At 35.0% G+C, this 22,323-nt stretch overlaps 1 protein-coding gene across 12 annotated transcripts in view; it reads right to left on the bottom strand.

The window, feature by feature from the left end:
• The window catches only part of ART3 (ADP-ribosyltransferase 3 (inactive)), a 126,431-nt gene that overhangs the window by 50,337 nt on the left and 53,771 nt on the right, over window positions 1-22,323 (bottom strand). The window contains exon 1 of one of the 12 annotated variants that reach the window (XM_015251065.3): window positions 19,821-19,839. The exons of the other annotated variants lie outside the window; for them this stretch is intronic. The gene's annotated coding sequence lies outside the window, so the exon portion shown is untranslated. Of the gene's footprint in view, window positions 1-19,820; window positions 19,840-22,323 lie in introns of those variants that run through there. 12 annotated transcript variants of the gene reach the window in all.

Here is a 22,323-nt window from a genome sequence, read left to right as displayed (position 1 = left end):
CCATGGATATCAATGAGATTAGAAAATTTCCTCACACCATATACAAAAACAAACTCAAAATGGATGAAAGACCTAAATGTAAGACCAGACACCATAAAATTCTTAGAGGAAAACATAGGCAAAACACTCTTTGACAAAAATCACAGCAATAATTTTTAGATCTGTCTCCTAAGGCAAAAGAAAAAAAAATAAACAAATGGAACTAAATTAAACTTAAAAGTTTTTACACAGCAAAGAAAACCACCAACAAAAGAAAAGATAACCTACCAAACAGGAGAAAATATTTGTAAGTGCTATGACTTATAAGGGGTTAATATTCAAAATAAAAAATAGCTCATACAACTAAGTATCAAAAACAAACAACTTGATTAAAACATGAGCGGAAGACCTGAACAAACATTTCTCTAAAGAAGACATACTGATGGCCAATAGGCACATGAAAAGATGTTTAACACTGCTAATCATCAGAGAAATGCAAATCAAAACCACAATGAGATATCACTTCACACCTGTCCGAAAGGCTGTCATTAAAAAGTTTGCAAATGTTGGCCAAGGATGCAGAAAAAAGAGAACCCTTGTACACCGTTGGTGGGAATATTAAGTTGGTGCAGCCACTGTGGAAAACAGTATGATGGCTCCTCTAAAAGCTAAAAATAGCACTACCATATGACCCAGCAATGCCACTACTGGGTATATATAGGGAAAAAACAAAAACACTAATTCAAAAAGATACATGCACCCCAATTTTCATAGGTACAGTATTCACAATAACCAAGACATGAAAGCAAGCTAAGTGTCTATCAACAGATGAATGGATAAAGAAAATATGGTATACATATAAAATGGAGTATTACTTAGTCATAAAAAGAATGAAAATTTGCCATTTACAACAATGTGGATAGACCCAGTGATTATTATCCTTGGTGAAATAAGTCAGATAGAGAAAGAAATAATCTGTTATCACTTAAATGTGTAATCTAAAAAAGTAAAACAAATGTATATAACAAACAGAAGCAGATTCACAGATATAAAGAACAAACTAGTGGTTACCAGTGGGGAGAGGCAAGATAGGAGTATGAAATTAAGAGATACAAACTACTGTGTATAAAATAGACAGCAACAAGGACATATTGTACAGCACAAGGAAGTATAGCTATTATTTTATAATAACATTAAATGCAGTATAATCTATAAAAATATTAAATCATTATGTTGTACACTTGAAACTAATTATAAATCAACTATACTTCAAGAAAAACAAAACCCAAAAACATTGTTTACAACACTGCAACCTTGTAAATATTCCTTAGGGTAAAGCCATGAAACGCCTAGGGTTGTATTTCCATCTCTGCTGTGCTGTTCCAATGTCATGATCACTATCACACTCAAAGCAAAGCATTCTAGTGTTAAGATCAAATGAAAAATCCTTTCTAGTGGAATATACGCCACTAATCACTTGAAATCATGCCCCATTTTGGTCTGTTTCATATTTGGTTCGTCAGAATTTTTTATTTTTCCTTAGTTTCTAAGTGACTTTGTTGTTGTTGTTAGAAGAAATAACATCTCCATCATATCTCTAACGTATTTCTTTTTTTATTATTATTGAGTTATAGTCAGTTTACAATGTTGTGTCAATTTCTGGTGTACAGCATGATTTTTCAGTCATACATGAATATACATGTATTTGTTTTCATATTCTTTTTCACCATGAGCTACTACAAGATCTTGATTATATTTCCCTGTGCTATACACAGTATAAACTTATTTATCTATTCTATATACATCTGTCCATATCTATAAATCTCGAATTCCCAGTCTGTCCCTACTCACCCCCCTCTAATGTATTTCTATTTCCAATTTTATTGCTTGAAATCCATTTTGTGCTCGTTCTTGAAGCCCAGTTTTAACCTGGACCAACTGCTTTCTAAGCCAACAGCTACCACACTAGAAAATCTTTTAAATGTATCCCTGGGTACTTTTTCCATTTTTTGTATTACACAGCTTCTTTCTTCAAAATTATCTTTGTTTTGTGGCAATACATTCTGAAATGATTTTCTCAGAAAGGAAACATGGAAAATTCAAGTTTTTAGTGCTTACATTTTTGAAACATGAATATGATTAACAGTGTGGCTGGTATATAATTCTAGGTTCAAAATAATTTCCCTTCCAATTTTGTATAATAAATTGATCTCTAAAAGATTTGTGTAAATTCAACTTTTTAAAAGATCTTTTTGAGAGAGAGCAATTTTAGGCTCACAACAAAACTGGGAAGAAGATACAGAGATTTTCCTTATAATGCCTGCCCTCATATGCAGAGACTCCTCCATTGTCAAAATCCCCCACCAGAGTGGTACATTTGTTACAACTGATGATCATACACTAACACATCACAACTGTCCAAAGTCCACAACAGACATTAGAGTTCACTCTTAGTATTGTACACTGTGTGTTTGGACAAATGTATAATGACACGTATCCATCATCATATCACACTGAGTAGTTTCACTGCCCTAAGAAACTTCTGTTCTCCACCTATTCATCATTTTCCCTTGCCTCAGCCCACTGATCTTTTTACTGTCTCCATAGTTTTGCCTTTTCCAGAATGTCAGAGTTAGAATCATACAGTATATAGCCTTTTTTTTTTTCCAGATTGGCTTCTTTTACTCAGTAATATGTATTTAAGCTTCCCCCATGTCTTTTCATGGTTTGATAGCTCATTTATTTTTAGTGCTGAATACTCCATTATCTGGATGTACCCGAGTTTATTTATCCATTCGCCTCTGACAGACATCTTGGTTGCTTCCAAGTTCTGGCAGTTATTATTAAAGCTGTTATAAATATCCACGCACAGGTTTTTGTGTGGACCTGAGTTTTCAACTCCTTTGACTAAATACCAAGGAGTGTAACTGATGAACCACATGGTAAAAGTATATTTAGCCTTGTAAGAAACCTCCACACTGTCTTCCAAAGTGGTTGTATAATTTTGCACTCCCACCAGCAATGAATAGAGTTTCTGTTGCTCCACATTTTTGCACCAGCATTTGTTGTCATCAGTGTTCCAGACTTGGCTGTTCTAACAGATGTATACTGATATTTCTTAGTTGTGTTAATGTTCATTTCCCTGATGATATATGATGTGGAGCATCTTTTCATATGCTTTATTTGCCATCTGTATATTTTCTTTGATGAGATGTCTGTTAAGGTCTTTGGACCATTTTTAATCAGGTTTTTTGTTTTATTATTGTTGAGTTTTAAGAGTTCTTTGTATATTTTAGAAAACAGTCCTTTTTCAGATCTGTCTTTGCAAATATGTGGCTTGTCTTATTTTCTTAACATTATCCTTCTCAGAGCAGAAGTTTTTAATAAAGTCCAAAAATTATTTCTTTCATGGATCATGCCTTTAGTGTTATACTTAAAAAATCATTACCATAGTCAAGGCTATCTAGGCTTTTTTTCTTATGTTATCTTCTAGTTTTATAGTTTTGCATTTTACATGCAGGCCTGTCATACATTCTGAGTTAATTTTTGTGAAGGGTCTAAGTAAGGTCTGTGACTAGATTCATTCTTTTGTATGTCCATGTCTCCTTGTTTCAATAATATTTCATTAGAAGATTATCTTTGCTAAATTCAATTTTTAGAATTAAAATTATTCTCTCTTTGTCATTGTTCTATACTAGTTTTCAGGTGTAGGTTTTATAATACTTTTAAGTTTCCTATTTGTTGTGTACCTCAAGTCTTGTCAAATAGATAATGATAAACATGTAACTACTTAAATATATATTGAGAAATTCTCAAATGAATATATGCATCACCACCAGAGGCACCATATTTTAAGTCAACTCTCTAATGTTTGCAACAGAATGCAGCATTTTTCACATGTTCTCTTTTTGTGACTCCTGCCTTCCTAACTAAACTATAAGTCTCTTTTGTACTCATTTTTCTCCCCACTATTCCTAGATTAAAACAATACAAGGTACAGAGAAAGCATTCAAGATACATTTAAGAAGAATTTGGTCAATGATGCTTTTTAACTCTGAATTATATCTATAATCCAGTATATATTTTATTAATCATCTCAACTAGTTTTTATAATGATTCATTCATTCAATAAATTTAATCTAAATGTTTATGGAGTACCTGTTATAGGCCAAGTACTACATTAGGTGTTGGGATTTATCAGTGAACAGAACAAAGATCTCTGCCTTCAGGAAGTTTCCATCCAGCAAGCTGGGAGGAAAGGGAAGGAGGTAACTGACAATGAAAATAATCAATCACCAATTATGCAGTGAAGAGAGATGAAGAGTGAAGTACAGTGGATTACAAGTAGGGAGTGCAGGGAGTTATGAGCAGGTTGTAGTATTAAATAGAATGTCTGGTATGCCTCATTGAGAGGGTGAGATTTGAGGAAAAAAACTTGAATGAAGTAAGGGAGTCAATCAAGTGGTTATCTGCAGGAAAGCATTCTTTACAGAGAGAATAGTTAGAACTACACTGTGCAATAATATCTATGCCTACTGAGTACTTGAAATGTAACTTTGTAACTATGAAACTGAATTTTTTATTGTGTTTCAATTTATTTAATTTAAATTTAAAAGCTGATATTTGAATTATTTGAAAAAATTTAAGTATGTTTAGAAAAATAATTTTTTAAAAAGCCTCACAGCACTGGTTTTCACTAAGAAATGTCCTTATTCCTACAACCTTCTGACCTTATTTGACAGTTATTTTCTTATCAATTCTTTCCAAAATCCATGCCTTCTTAACCCAGTTAGATGGCAAACTCTTTGAAAGTAAAGGTTCTGCACTTATTAGCCACTCAGTGAATGTGCTGATATTGTGCAACTCATTCCTGAAACCTAATAATTCCCTTTATAGAATCAAAAGGTCCACGTTTAAGCAAATCACTGATTTTATTTTTAAGCATTGATTTGCCTGCTCTCAGTTTTCCTATCACTTTTTTTTTCTCCTGGATCTGAATCTGCACTGTGGATCCATATATGTAGTCATAATAAATGATATAACCTGAAATTTTAAAAAAAAGAGTAACTTGGATATGTGATTCTATGCTTCAACTACAAACTTTATAAAATCTAAATACTGATCAATTACCTGTGATGAAAATTCAGTGTCCAAATAAAATGTACTGTTAGTGTAAAATACAAATTTCCAACACACAGTAGTAGAAAAAGTTAAGACATCTTATTTAGATACCGTAGGTTAAATAAGATACATTAGTAAAATTAATTTCACTTGCTTCTTTTTATCTTAATGTGGCTGCTAGAAATTTGTAAATTATATGTATGGCTTGCTTTGTATTTCTTTTGGACAACACTGAGCTAGAACAGAGTCTTCCTGCTGTCTGAGGAAAAGCAGGACAGCTCAGAGATAATTGGGCTGGCTGAGACCAAGTGGATGAAAAGCATAGTAGAAGATGAGCTCAGAGAGGTAAAGGGTCCATGTCATGTAAGTTCTCATATACCTTTTTAACTTCTCTATGATAATGACAATGATTAAAATTGCAAGATGGAATTGACATTTGAAATGACTACCTCTTTTGGCGGAAATTTCTAGAAAGCCATTTGATACTACAATTGTACCCCTATCATGCTGATGCACACTCTACCATGCCACAAAGGATAATGTGGTAAGAAAGGGGTTACAGTTAAAATCTTGGCAGTGAACAGGACTATTAAACACGACCTCAGAGAGCAGGCTAACCCAACTCCCATGATGCCAAGCCCATAGATAAAGAGATGCCAGCAGTATGAATTTGCATTCAGTCCATCATTTTTTCATTCATTTATTCTCCACACTTCTCTAGTTCATTACCTCATTCCATCCAAGGGTGTTTCTTCTCAAGTAGTAAGAAAACAGCTTTTTGTATCTCCTTTCTTATATCATGGCTAATATAATTTATCATTATCATCTATGCAACAGCCATGTAATTTTTTATTAAGACTTCTAATTAAAAATTTTTTAAAGCAGCTAAAGAAAAAGCTGTATTTTCATCTGCATTTTTCTCCATACAATACAAAATTAATAGATTTAGAAAGAAAAAAGCTTTTAAGTCAGATGGAAAATAAGCTATTTTCATTCATTTATCATCTGTAAGATGTCCAAAATTGCATGAGACCTTGTAGATTGAGGACCCAAAGCAAGGGTAAACAGGATCTGATTTACTGATTGGAAAACTCTGTCAAAGTTATATATTCCTAAATAAGAAGGGAAAAAAGGAAGAATAATTTTACTTCCAACCCTGTACATTTTTTTAATGCACAGAACACTATTAAAGGGTGAGCATTCTATATAACATGAAAAACAGAGGAAAATTCTGTCCGTGGGCATGGCTAATGTTGTAATCAAAAGTTTAGTTATAAACTTTTTTTCTCAAAGCTGGAAACCCCCATGAAGCAACCACTGTTGGAACATCATTCAAACCTAAAAGAAAACTGAAGATAACCTAATGCTTTTTAATTTAAGCTTACTCCCTCTGGAACAAGAAATCTTTTCTTTTCTTTTTTTAAAGGGGGAAGCAAAACTAAAAGGGGTAGTCCCTTATGGTGATGAGAGGAGTTAATGATTACATAAATAGGTCTGGTAGCCTTCTTACATGTGTCTCATCATCCATAACAACTTTCTCTTCTGAAGTAATTTTTCAGGGAGTTCCTGCCTATTCCTATCAAGTACCAAATTCAAATGTTTTCTTCTCAGCTTTTATATAAAACTGACAAAAGGTTACCATTAAACTAATGTCAAAACATTGCTAATATTGTCCTTAGAATTTCCAAGGAAAGACACTCTAAAAATTAATGCGAAAACCCACTTCTGTGGCACACAATCCTTATTCTTTAGCATTCTTTTCATTCACTCTTTAAACCAATGTTTACTAAGCCCCTAAGTATTAGACACTGTAAAAGATGCTTAAGACACACAGAAAAAAATTTTAAGAATCCTGCACTCAATGAATTTACAGTTTACAGGGAGAGGTTATCATATAAACAAAAATTACTGTATGTGAGGTAAGTGCTGTTGTCCAAAATATACCTGAGGTGCTACGGGTCCACAAAGAAAGGCAATTACTTCAGCATGGGATGTGAGAGGTGCTGAAAGGAAGTGACAATTTAGTTGAAGACTGGAGGGGAAATAGGAGCTTGTCAGGAAAAGAAAGAGGACAGCATTCCAGACAGATTTAAATGTATGCAAAAGGTAGTGATGGCATAAAAGCATAGCATATGTGTGCAAGGACATGCAAAATACACAGTATAGGAGGATAACATAATATGTGTTAAAAGAGTAGGGAGTTTCAAGCTTGGGGAGGAAAACAGGGGCCAAGATCATAAAAAAATTTTCATGTGTAATGTTTAGAAGTTGAGACTTTTCTGAAATGGCTATGCAAAGCCATGAAGTGGGGGAGAAACATGATCCAATTTCAGAAAGGTCCTGTTCCTTCTAAGAACAAGATTATGATTTAGCAAGAAGTTTTAACTAGAGGCAAGGAAATACGTTGATAAATTAGAGAAATTCAAGTCAGAAGTGGCAAGAGCCTGACCTAAATCAGTGTAACAAATTTAGAATCAAAAAGGTTTGGTAACAAATTACGTGGGGCAGTGATGTATAAAGGATTAGTGTAAGAGAAACTAAAGAGTTTAAGCCAATTCCCAGATTTCTGACTAAGGCATCTGAATGGATAGGAGCAAGATCAATCAACATAAGAAAGAGCTGCAGAAGCTTCATTTCAGGTCCCTACAGGTTATCACAGAAGTCATATCCAGGAAGCAACTGAATTTATGGTTCAGAAGGAAATCTGAGACAGCGATTCAAATTCAAGAGTCCATTAAGTACATTAGTTTTCTATTGTTGCTGTAGCAAATTATCATAGACTTAAAACAACACAAATGTATTATCTTAGAGTTCTTGGGTCAGAAGTTCAACATAGGTCTCCACAGGCTAAAATCAATGTGTTGGCAGGGCTAATTCCTTTCTAGAGTCTCTAGGGGAGAATCCATTTCTTTTCTCATTCAGGTTGTTGGCAGATTTTGGTTCCTTGAAGATGCAGGACTGAGATTCCCTGTTTCCTTGTTGGCTGTCAGCTGAAAGCTATTCCCAGTTTGTAGAGGAAACTACATTCCTTGGCCCCCTTCCTCCATCTTCAAAGCCAACAGCAGCAGATGGAGTCTCTATCATACTGGAGTCCCCCTCTTCCTCTTCTTTTGTTGTATGTCTCTGACTGACCTGTCCTCCTCTTTTACTCTTAAGTGCCCATGTGATTACACTGGGTTCCACTTAATGTATGTATATATCATAAGGTCCATAGCCTTAATCCTATTTGCAAGGTTCCTTTTGCCATATAATGTAACATATCCACAGGTTTAAAGGATTAGAGCATGGACACCCAGGGGTGGGGGGAGGGAGGTATGCATTATTCTGCCTATCATATTACCCAAATGGTGTAGGAGACCTGAATGCAGAGGACAGTGCCCGGAAAACACTGGTATTTAGGTACAGCTGGAGATGCATTTATGCAGATGCAGGCGCTGGAGATTAATTCAAGATGGAAATTAAGAAGGAGATTAAGCAAAAGTTTCAAGAAGAAAGATTTTTTAGAGCTACCATATGATTCAGCAATCCCACTCCTGGGCATATATCTGGAAAAAACAAAAACTCTAATTCAAAAAGATGCACATACCCCAGTGTTTGTAGCAACACTATTTACAATAGCCAAGACATGGAAGCAACCTAAATATCCATGACAGTTGAATGGATAAAGATGATGTGGTATATATAATACAATGGAACAATACTGTCATAAAAAAAAAAGAAATATTGCCATCTGCAGCAACATGGATGCCCTAGAGAATATCATACTAAGTGAAGTCATTCAGTCAGAGAAAGATAACTTTTATATGATATCACTTATATGTGGGATCTAAAAAATAATACAAATAAATCTATTTACAAAACAGAAATAGACTCACAGGCATATAAAACTTATGGTTACCAAAGGGAAAAGGGAGGGGGGAAGGATAAATTAGAGTTTGGGATTAACAGATACACACTACTATATATAAAACAGATAATCAACAAGGGTCTGTTGTATAACACTGAACAATATTCAATACCTTGTAATAATCCATAATGGAAGATAATTTGAAAAAATATATTTAACTGAATAATTTTGCTATACACCTGAAACTAACACAATATTGTTAAGTCAACTATACTTCCATTAAAAAAAGATTTTTACAAGGGGGAAAACAGTTGACTGTCAAGGATCACAGAGAAGTCAAGCTATATAAGAAACCAAGAGTCTTTTGAACTTGATTATGTAAGGATAACCAGTAATTTATGATAGCTCTATACTAGAAAAGATCTGACATCAGTAGGTTAAGAAGAAAATGAGAGAAAGGACGGGATGATGATGAAGGTGGTGGTAGTGGTAGTTTACTAGTGCTGCCATAACAAACAGTACAGATTGGGTGGCTTAAACAACAGAGATTTATTTTCTCACAGTCCTGAACGCTCGAAAGATCAAGGTGCCAATAGGTTTTTTTCTCCCAAGGCCTCTATCCTTAGCTTGCATATGGCCACCTTTTCTCTGTGTCCTCACTGTGCCTTTTTCTCTGTGCTCATGCTTCTGGTGTCTCTTCGTCTTCTTTTAAGGGCACTGTTCCTACTGGATTAGGGCACCCACTCTTATAACCTCATTTAACCTTAATCTTCTTAAAGGCCCTATCTCCGAATACTGTCACAATGGGGTTTAGGGCTTCAAGCTATGAATTATGAGGGATGCAACTCAGCTTGTAACTATGATGATGATAATGATGACAACAATGATCGCTGCTAACATTTATGGAGCACTATGTGCCAGGCACAGTGCTAAACACTTCACATGTATTGTCATTTGATCCTCGAAGCAAGCCTATAAAGAACTAGTATTTCTCTCATTTTATCATTTGAAAAGCTGAAGCAAAATCATGTATCTACAAGTGGCAGAGCTGAAACTTGAATCCTGGTCTTGTAGCTTGAGCCCATGTTTTCAAACACTATGCTACCTCTACTTTTTAAATAGCTGTAATGGAAAGGAAATAAATAAGACAGCAACCAGGTGAGAATATGAAGATGATGAAGGTTTTTTGTTTTGCCTTTGTCTTATTTTTACTAGTCCAAAGCTAGGAATGGCTTCAACAGGATAATACACTAAATGGAAAAAAGCTCACAGAAAGGGAGAGGTTGAAGATTGGGACAGGGAAGAATCAATCTACTGCTCCACTTTTAGCTTCTGCCCTGATCTTGTTGAAAACTGAAAAATAAAAGTTGCGTTGCACAGCTTAAATTATTCTCTCCACAAATAATTCTTAACTACTTATCATGTGATAGGCACTATACAAGAATCTTATATACAAGAGTGAGTAAAACCCAGACACTGTCCTTGCCCTTATAATATTTAGAGTCTAGTGGGAGAGGCAGTACTAATTAAATAATCATAAAGGATTATATAATAATAAATTGAGTTAAGTGCTATGAAAGAAACAAACATTTCTAAAAGAGTATTTAATAAAGGAACCTGATCTATATCAGAGGGGGTCAGGGAAGACGATTCTAAAAGAAAGTTACTACTGAGCTCAAAGCAGAAGGATGAGTAATATATGCAATGAGGAAGGGGATGGGAAATATTCTGGGCACAAGGAAGAGCAAAGCAAAGCAAAGGCCCTGTGGGTTGTGTGGGAGAACTATGATATATCTGAGGAACTGAAAAAAGGTTAGTAGGCTGGTGCTGAGATAACAAGGGGCAGAATGATAGAAGGTGAAGCTGGGGAGGCAGGCAGGGCCATAATAATGAATTTGGTCTTAATTTTAAAGATTGTTGGAGTATTTTAAGGGTATCACAGACACACAAGATTGGGTACGCCTTTTTAAAAAATCCCTCCGGCTCCACTGCAGAGACTAGGTTAGAGGGAAAACAGAACAGATGCAATGTGATCACTTAAGAGACTACTGCAGATTCTCATGTTTCCGGCTTGCACAACTGGATGTAACTGGTGGGTGACGGTACCATACACTCAGATTAGCTACACTATATAGGGTAAGATTTTATGAGTTTGGTTTTGGGTATGTTGAGTTTGAGATGCCTCTTAACTACTCAAATGGGGATTTGAGTAGTCAGTTTATATACAGGTCCAGAACTCAGAGAAGAGGTCTAGATTAGACATATAACTTGGGAACCATGGGTGTATATATATACATACACACACACACACACACACACACACACACACACACACACACATATATACAATTATATATATATAAAATTACTGAAGCATGATCATTGACTAGACTGTCTAAGCTAGCAATTCAGGAAAGAAAGTGATAAAAGACTATCTAGGTTAAAATCTTGAAGATAAACACAATATTTAAAAGGGGAAGATGAGTCTGTAAAGATGGAACAGCAAGAGAAGCAGGAGGAAAAGTATGAGTACAATATCACAGAAACAAAGGGAAAGAATTTCAAGAAGAGGTTCAAAAGTATGAAATGTTGCTGATAGAAACCAATTCATATACTATCAGAGTTTAAAGAAATCTTACAAATCATCCAATGCCCCATTATTTCCCAAATTATCAGGATTCAGGTAATACCCTGGTTAACTAGTAGAATCTAGATTAAAACTATAGTTCCCAATGCATAGGCCAGTACTCCTTTCATACACTCATTTGCCTGGTGACTATTATTTGACTCAGTTTTCCTTTTAAAATTAAATTATCTCTATTACTTTAGTTTTTCACCAAACTTCTGGCTATTTTAATGCCATACTTCTGGAGCTTCTCCAAGTCTTTAAGTCATAATCCATTCTAAGAGAAGTCTTCACTAAATTCAATTAGGCTGTTGATTGATCTGGCTCTGCAACCAGAAAATAAGTTGCCACCCACTCCCACCATCCCTTCTAAAACCATTATGAATCAGTATCTCAGAATAGTATCCTATACTCTTTGTATTCAAAGGAAAGACTGCTTAACTGGGAAACAATTGGAAGAGAGACCTAGAAAATAACTCTTTGACTGTCAAGTTGACATATTCAGTCATCCTCTCTTGCCCAGGTAAAATCAGAAGTTCAGCCCCAAAGAGATAAAAGGAGGGAGAAATAAAGGAAGGAGAGGAGAAGTGACAAGAATGCAGGAAGATGGGACACAGTGTCTTTCCTCTTCTTTTATTCAGTGATTTTACATGACAGAGACATGAGTACCCTGTAGCCAATTCTAAATTGTCTTTTGAATGAAGAGAAACATATTCCACAGATAATCAATCCAATGGTGGATGATTCAAAAATCATTTGTTTTTGAAATAGATTTCATTTGTTGGGGCAGCAGTGGTATTTTCAAAGCAATCTTAACATCTGAATTTGGTTTATGACTGATAAACTTATAATACTTTAAAATAAAGAGAAATCCTATCCAAACATATATCAAGACAGGCTGAAAAGATTGCTGCAGTCCCTGTCCCAAACCCTGCTCCTCACTCCATGTTCCCAAAGAATAACATCACCTTTCAAACTGATGCACTGTCTCAACACAGCTGCTGGGGGTTTTTTTTGTTTGTTTACATTTAGACATGACATTCTAGTTGTTTCACACTGTCAATACCAGTCTCTGAAATAGACGGTTAATCAAAATTTTTTATTTAAGAGGCTTCCTTTCTACACTTATGTAGGATTAGAATGAATGAAGACGTTTTGTGTATTACTGAAAGCCTTAAGTAGAATATATGACAATGCTAATAAAATTTGGAATTGGATATTTGATTCTAATTCAGGATTCCTACATCGTTTAATCCTAATGCACCTAATCAGCATAATTGATTATTATGGTATATCCTTTCATATTATCTCAGCATGAGTAAACTGGTTCACTAACCAGAGAGACTCCCTTTTCCAATCTAGAAGCACAGTACAGGATTCTGAGGTTTCTCACTTCTTCATGCCACTCCTTCTTTATCCACTGCAAATATTAGGTTTTCCTGAGATTGAAGCTGTCCCAATTTACTCTTCCTTGCCCTAAGATAGGTGCAGGCCAGTAAGAGGAATTAAAGATAGAGGGAAGTTGTGGCAACACTTTATAACAACTCTCAAAGACAATATTATTATATAATACTTAAGTTCTCTAGTACTTGTAGGCTTGAATTTTAGGTACCTTGAAAGTCAAATAGATTTTGTAAGCCAAGATACATAAATATACTTATTGACACTTGATCTCACTTATATATGGAATCTAAAAAAACAAGCTCATAGATACAGAGAACAGATTGGTTGCCAGGGTGGGGGTTGGGGAGTGAGCAAAATGGGTGAAGGGAGTCGAAAGATACAAACTTCCAGTTACAAAATAAATAAGTCACAGGATCTACTGTATAGCATGATGACTAGAGTTAATAATAACACTGTATTGCATAGCTGAAAGTTGCTAAGAGAGCAGATCTTAAAAATTCTCATTACAAGGAAAAAAAACCCTGTACATATGGTGACGGATGGTAACTACACTTACTGTGGTGATCATTTCGCAATATATACAAACATTAAATCATCATGCATATCATGCATATCTCCTATATGCAAGGCAAACAGAAGATCAAAGAAAAATCAGACAAGGTTCCTTGCCAGGAAGAACCTCTCAAGTTTAACAATCATCCTCATCATTTAAAATAGGAAAGTATGGGACAAGACAAGGATGCCCACTATCACCACTCCTATTCAACATAGTCCTGGAAGTCCTAGCCACAGCAATCAGGCAAGAGAAAGAAATAAAAGGGATCCAAATTGGAAAAGAAGAGGTAAAAGTGTCATTATATGCTGACGACATGTTACTATATATAGAAAACCCTAAAAGGTCCACACAAAAGCTACTAGAGCTGATTGAAGAATTCAGCAAGGTAGCAGGTTACAAAATTAATGTTCAAAAATCAGTTGCATTTCTTTACACTAACGATAAATCAACAGAAAAAGAAAGTAAAGAAACAATCCCCTTTAAAATAGCACCCAAAGTAATAAAATATCTGGGAATAAATCTAACCAAGGAGGTGAAAGAATTATACACAGAAAACTATAAAACACTGATGAAGGAAATTAAAGAAGACTTTAAAAAATGGAAAGATGTTCCATGCTCTTGGATTGGAAGAATCAATATTGTTAAAATGGTCACACTGCCCAAGGCAATCTACAGATTTAATGCAATCCCTATCCAATTACCCAGGACATATTTCACAGAACTAGAACAAATCATAATAAAATTTATATGGAACCATCAAAGACCTAGAATTGCTAAAGCATTACTGAAGAGAAAGAAAGAGGCTGGAGGAATAACTCTCCCAGACTTCAGACAATACTATAGAGCTACAGTCATCAAGACAGCATGGTATTGGTACCAAAACAGACATATGGACCAATGGAACAGAACAGAGAGCCCAGAAATGAACCCACAAACCTTTGGTCAACTAATCTTCGACAAAGGAGGCAAGAATATACAATGGAATAAAGACAGTCTCTTCAGCAAATGGTGTTGGGAAAACTGGACAGCAGCATGTAAAACAATGAAGCTAGAACACACCCTTACACCATATACAAAAATCAACTCAAAATGGATCAAAGACTTAAACATAAGACAAGATACAATAAACCTCCTAGAGGAAAACATAGGCAAAACATTATCTGACATACATCTCAAAAATTTTCTCCTAGAAGAAATAAAAGCAAGAATAAACAAATGGGACCTAATGAAACTTACAAGCTTCTGCACAGCAAAGGAAGCCAGAAATAAAACAAGAAGAAAACCTACGGAATGGGAGAAAATTTTTGCAAATGAAACCGACAAAGGCTTGATCTCCAAAATATATAAGCAGCTCATACGACTCAATAAGAAAAAAATAAACAACCCAATCCAAAAATGGGCAGAAGACCTAAACAAGCAGTTCTCCAAGGAAGACATACAAATGATCAAAAAGCACATGAAAAAATGCTCAATATCACTAATTATCAGAGAAATGCAAATCAAAACTACAATGAGGTATCACCTCACAACAGTCAGAATGGCCATCATTCAAAAATCCAAAAATGACAAATGCTGGAGAGGCTGTGGAGAAAGGGGAACCCTCCTACACTGCTGGTGGGAATGCAGTTTGGTGCAGCCACTATGGAAAACAGTGTGGAGATTCCTCAAAAGACTAGGAATAGACTTACCATATGACCCAGGAATCCCACTCCTGGGCTTGTATCCAGAAGGAAATCTACTTCAGGATGACACCTGCACTCCAATGTTCATAGCAGCACTATTTACAATAGCCAAAACATGGAAACAGCCTAAATGTCCATCAATAGGTGACTGCATAAAGAAGATGTGGTATATTTATACAATGGAATACTACTCAGCCATAAAAACCGACAACATAATGCCATTTGCAGCAACATGGATGCTCCTAGAGAATGTCATTCTAAGTGAAGTAAGCCAGAAAGAGAAAGAAAAATACCATATGAGATCGCTCATATGTGGAATCTAAAGACTCATGGACAGAGAATACAGACTTGTGGTTACCAGGGGGGTAGAGGGTGGGAAGGGATAGACTGGGATTTCAAAATTGTAGAATAGATAAACAAGATTACACTGTATAGCACAGGGAAATATACACAAAGTGTTATGATAAATCACAGAGAAAAAAATGTGACAATGAGTGTGTATATGTCCATGAATGACTGAAAAGTTGTGCTGAACACTGGAATTTGACACAACATTGTAAAATGATTATAAATCTATAAAAAAATGTTAAAAAAATAAAATAAAATAGGAAAGTATGGTTCTGATTTCCTGACCAATAACTCACAGATTTCTTGAATATCACCCCATCAACAATCCTTTTGCTAATTTTGTAGGTGTTAGTGATATACATTTAACTTATATTTAGCAAATAGTTTATTCTGTGTCCCTCATGTCTCTTTGTCACGCAAATACACATGTGGTAGTTCTCCAGCACATATTTACTTCAGAGAATAAACAAGTAGACTGTATAAATTCCCTTGCTCTTAATGCTGTTGAACTTTACACTAATTCAATCCTCTAAACTATCAAAGCCACTTGGTAGTTTAGTTATTCACACAATTTGGAATGGCCTGAATATGTAATGATAGTACTGAATGGCAAGTAAAAGACATTTATATCTTTCCCTACAAGGGTAAAATCAATAAAGAATACAAACAATAAGCCACTTAATTCAAGTTTTTAGAGAAACAAGAAAGGGTCATCTCACAATCTTTTAAATTTAAAACCAAGAAATAACCTTTTAAAAATAAAGTTTATAGATATTTTAAATTCAATTCCATATTATAATCAATTAAACTAAGGATGCAGAAAGATAAGGATGTGAATAAATTCTGAAATAAAAGCAAGAGAAAGGGAAGAGGTGACAGTAAGAAAATTAATAGAACTTTGGCCTTTGGACTTTCCAAAGCAAGTATCTACTATTAGATTCTTCCCCTGAACCATGAATCCAAAGGTAACAGGAAAGAAGTCACTATTGCTGCTGCTTACACATTTTAATTCAAAACACAGGAAAAAATGCCTTAGCTATGGAAAGAAAGACAAACATAGTTGTTTCTGCAGCAAACACGGTATGCTTGCTATGTCTGCGTGTGTATGTACATAAATAGGTAGGAAATTCCTGCTCTTTTTCTCACCTTTTAAACAACTAGTTTCTTTTCTTTTTGCCCAAGATTAAAGACAGACATGAATTTCTTTAAACATAAGAATCAGCAATGATTGATTTCTAGAATTATGAAGCTTAGTACGTCAGTAACTTAATATATGTACCTTATCAACTCTCTATTTCACTCAAAGATAAACTCTTCCTTCAGAGCAATATGTACCTTGTGGAACCCTCTACCTATAGCAGTTATAGGAAGCTTAGGCTCAGTCTCCACATTATCTGGTAACCAGACTCAAGTAATGCATTCAGACCCTCAAAGGTTCCATCTGCAGTACTCCACTCCATGATAATCTATATTTCTAAAGAATACAAACAAAGCCATTGTTACAGTAGCTAGCAAGTGGTTTTTTCCTAGTATGAGCAAATAATCTTAATACTAAGATGAAAAATACATTTATGCTAATTAAGCCATTCATGAGAGGGAAAGCAGAAGTTCTTGGTTAAATTCTAAATGAAGTTTGGCTCTACTTAATCTTATTGCACAGAATGCAACTTATAGTTATGAGAAATTAGAACCTTACTCATAAAGGCTTCCTGTCCAACCATCTAGAAGGGATTCCCTAAGTTTCCAAGATAGCTTCTATCTACAATAGTCAGAATACCATGAGAAGCTTTTGAAGAGAGAACAAAACATTGTGACAGCACAGCTTTGATTATTATTGATAAAAACCAAAATGGGCTGCTATCAATGTTTAAGAGTAAATTCTTCTCTGAAGGTTTAAGACAAACAAACAAAAACCAAAAAACTTAGTAACAGAGATTGTCTCAGGGGAGGACAGACCTGTCTTTTGTATGTCAGAATTATTTTAAAACCATGTGTATATACATAGATCACACTGAAAGTCAGTATGATGTAATGGATTTCTGGACCCAGAATGCCTCACTTCAAACCCCAACTCAGCCACTTTCTAGCTATGTGATCACTTAATAACTATGTGACATTGGACATTTTTCTTACTTCTCTGTATCCAATTTCCTCATTTGTCAACTGGTAGTAATAATTGTTCCCCTCACTGGGCTGAGAAGAATCAAAGAATTAACAGAGTCTGGAACACAATAGGCATTATGTAAGTATTAGATATCACTATTTTTAACTTTTTCTTTTGAGTTAATTTTAGACTTACAGAAAGTCGCAAAAACAGTACAGGTATCCTCATCTCCATCATTTCCCTTCCCCTAATGTTAGTATCTTTTATCACCATAGCATAATTATCAAAAATACGAAATGAACATTGGTATGATATTGCTAACTAAACAACACACTTTATTTAAATTTCACCAATTTTTCCACTAACATTCTTTTTCTAGGATCCTATCCAGGACCTACCTATATTGCATTTAGTTACTTATACTTAGTCTCCAAGATGTGATGGTTCTTCTTTGCAGACACAAACTTAACCAAATGATCAAAGTAAATATCACTAGTCATAAGACGTATCAACAATATAAACTCTCTGATGGTACACTAAAAAGGATGTAACAGCATTTGGTTGTTTTCTTGCCAAAAATGCATAACCTCATTCCAATTATGAGAAAATATAAGATAAGCCAAAATTGAAGAAGATTCTATAAAATAACTGACCACTAATCTTCAAAAGTATCACTACTTTTTTAAACTCTTTAAAAATGAAGAGTAAATTATCTTTTTAATGAATATCTGTAAGTCATGATAACACCCCAAAGTTTGGTTTTGTAAAATTCTAATTTCCAGGTAGTTCTCTACCTATCAACGAAGCCTAATTCAAAAGTTTATTTGGATTCCCTTTATTTCCCACCAAGACGATTTTTTTCATGACAGAACCTATATTTCAAGTTCCTTATAACTCTATTTTAGCAGGCTAGCCAAGAAATCTAACTAAACTAACATATATTATTTTTCTAGGAAAAAATGTATTGTGTGTCTCAACTTGAGATGTCAGGAATACATTTCTTTCTCTTATTCACTCTGTCCCCAACCTGATGGGCAACAGAACTCTGCCTCTTTCCTGGTCTATCTAAACACATCCAACACCCCAGTACTCTGCAGCTATTAAACAATAATGCTGGCTCTTGGTAATCCCTAGATCTGCTCCCCCCTTACTCTAAAACTACTTCTCTTTTTCCCTAACTCTGGGATTCCTGGCAATCTGAGACCTGTTTCTGGAACCCTTAGTTTTGGCGATATGCTCACATGCCTCTTTTGAGGCTTTCCAGGCTCACCTCTGGATTCTGCACATTCTTCAGATTTTGAGAAGACACCACAGGTCTAAGTAAAAGTCTCCCTCCACTAGTCTAACTCAAGTGGGCTTTTTCATTGCTACTGTCCCATGACTCTAGTACTTAGTATGTTAAATGATTTGGGGAAGAGTTACATAATCTCTTGAAACCTCATTTTCTTCTTTAAAAAGGGGATATTGGTGCCCTTTCTTACAGAATTATTATAAGGACTAGTGAGACACAATATAAAATACTTGGCACATGGCAGGAATCCAACAAACAATGGCAATTATTATGGTCTTCATCATTCATTCTGCTACCATCAACAAGCACAGATGCAAGGTGAGAGTTAGGAAACCAGAGCTGAGGAATAAGCCACATTTCCCTGACCACATCTCATACTGCTCACCTACCCACACATTAAAATTAAAAGACTAGAGAAGCAAGAAACATGGAAAGTAAGCTAGATTATGTATGCTTCTCAGGTGAAACCAGGAAGTTAGGAAAGTCTTAGAAACAGAAAAATGAGAAGAACATTCTGTTGACTTTTTATTAAAAAGGAAAATAGCATTCAGCATAATCTACAAAACAAAAGTAATACACAGCCTATCTAAATATTTGAAGGAGTTGTTCTTGTTTTGACTCCAAAAGACATTCATTTAGTCTAAGGACCAAGATAAGAAATATAATATTTGTAACAAAAAATGTCCTTCCAGTTTGTTTTTGTTTTTTTTTTTACATTCCTGACTATATCTCCTATTTAAAACATTACATTTAGTTAAAGTTCATTATGGCAAGCCATGGGTACTAAAATGCTCCTTATAAATCACCATTTTATTTAGCCTATTTTCTAAAAAATATAAATTAATCCAATGCAGCTTCATACCTTACATACATAGCTCCTCTAATATTCACATGCAGGACTCATCTCTCCAGGCAAGATCCTTTTGTGCATTACTCTTTTTCCAAATAGCCTTGAAATAATAACTGCCAGATCTATTTTTCCCTCTCCTTCAGCTTCTCTGAGTTGCAGAAAAAATAGTAAGGGAACCTACTGCACAATTTTCCTTCCTCTTACTGAACCAAGCCTCTTTCAATTAGTTGTTTGTAAAATTGCTCATTGCTAATCTCTCACATGTTTCTATCCCCTAACAATAAGCACGTTGTTTCCCAACTTGGAAAATTAACATCAACATCCACATTGACCTGGCAGTTGTAGATTGCAGTCATTTTCCAGGCAGCCAATAAAGCCATGCACAGAGCTGCCTTTGTTGTGAGAAAAATGATTTCTGTGAAGTTTATGGTGATGTTGAAGCTGTTTTACACAACCCACTGCTCCTGGCTCAAATACATGCAAATAGCAGCAAACATTCTGTGAGGAGTATAGAGGACACAGAAAAGAGAGTTTAATCTATTCAATGATAAAAAAAGAACTTGACTGTTTTTTCTTCTAAATTTTAACATACGAGGTCTTACAATTTTACCTAAAACTCTAAAGAAAGGTGATTCATTTTCAAACCCAAGTTTTTTTCCCTATTGAATTATTGTGAAAACAAATCAAGTAGCTTCCCTTTGACATCTGTTAATTATGCTCTAATAAAATAAACTTGTCTCAAACTCATTCTATGATGCCACCATCACCCTGATACCAAAACCAGGCAAAGACACCACCAAAAAAGAGAATTACAGACCAATATCATTGATGAACATAGATACAAAAATCCTTACCAAAGTATTAGCAAATAGAATCCAACAGTACATAAAACAGATTATACATCATGATCAAGTGGGGTCATCCCAGGGACACAAGGATGGTTCAACACACCCAAATCAATCAATGTAATACATCACATCGACAAGAGAAAGGACAAAAACCACATGATCATCTCAATAGATGCACAAAAAGCTTTTGATAAAATTCAACACCCATTTATGATAAAAACTCTCGCCAAAGTGGGTATAGAGGGAACATATTTCAACATAATAAAAGCTATATATGACAAACCTACAGCCAGCATAGTACTCAACAGTGAAAAATTCAAAAGCTTCCCACTAAAATCTGGGACAAGACAAGGGTGCCTACTACCACCACTCCTATTCAACATAGTCTTGGAAGTCCTAGCCACAGCAATCAGGCAAGAGAGAGAAATAAAAGGGATCCAAATTGGAAAAGAAGAAGTAAAAGTGTCACTATATGCAGATGACATGATACTATATACAGAAAACCCTAAAAGGTCCACACAAAAACTACTAGCTACAAAGAATACAGCAAGGTAGCAGCTTACAAGATTAACGTTCAAAAATCAGCTGCATTTCTTTACACTAATGATGAATCAACAGAAAAAGAAACTAAAGAAACAATCGCTTTAAAATAGCACCCGAAGTAATGAAATACCTAGGAGTAAATCTAACCAAGGAGGTGAAAGAATTTTACACAGAAAACTATAAAACACTGATTAAGGAAATTAAAGGAGATTTTAAAAAATGGAAAGATATCCCATGCTTCTGGATTGGAAGAATCAATACTGTTAAAATGGCCATACTGCCCAAGGAAATCCACAGATTTAATGCAATCCCTATCAAATTACCCAGGACATATTTCACAGAACTAGAACAAATCATAGTAAGATTTATATGGAACCACAAAAGACCTAGAATTGCAAAAGCATTACTGAAGAAAAAGAAAGAGGCTGGAGGAATAACTCTCCCAGACTTCAGACAATACTACAGAGCTACAGTCATCAAGACAGCATGGTATTGGCACAAAAACAGACATATGGACCAATGGAACAGAATAGGGAGCCCAGAAATGAACGCACAAACTTTTGGTCAACTGATCCTCGAAAAAGGAGGCAAGAATATACAATGGAATAAAGACAGTCTCTTCAGCAAATGGTGTTGGGAAAACCGGACAGCAGCATGTAAATCAATGAAGCTAGAAGACTCCCTTACACCGTACACAAAAATAAACTCAAAATGGATCAAAGACTTAAACATAAGACAAGATACAATTAACCTCCTAGAGGAAAATATAGGCAAAACATTAACTCACATACATCTCAAAAATGTTCTCCTAGGACAGTCTACCCAAACAATAGAAATAAAAGCAAGAATAAACGAATGGGACCTAATGAAACTTACAAGCTTCTGCACAGCAAAGGAAACCGTAAGTAAAACAAAATGACAACCTACGGAATGGGAGAAAATTTTTGCAAATGAAACCGACAAAGGCTTGATCTCCAGAACATATAAGCAGCTCATACAACTTAATAAGAAAAAAACAAATAACCCAATCCAAAATTGGGCCAAAGACCTAAACAAGCAATTCTCCAAGGAAGACATACAAATGATCAATAGGCACATGAAAAAATGCTCAATATCACTAATTA

The sequence above is a fragment of the Vicugna pacos genome, chromosome 2 (genome assembly GCF_048564905.1).
Source record: "Vicugna pacos chromosome 2, VicPac4, whole genome shotgun sequence".
NCBI lineage: Eukaryota > Metazoa > Chordata > Mammalia > Artiodactyla > Camelidae > Vicugna > Vicugna pacos.
This window is presented reverse-complemented; position numbering and strand designations above follow the sequence as displayed.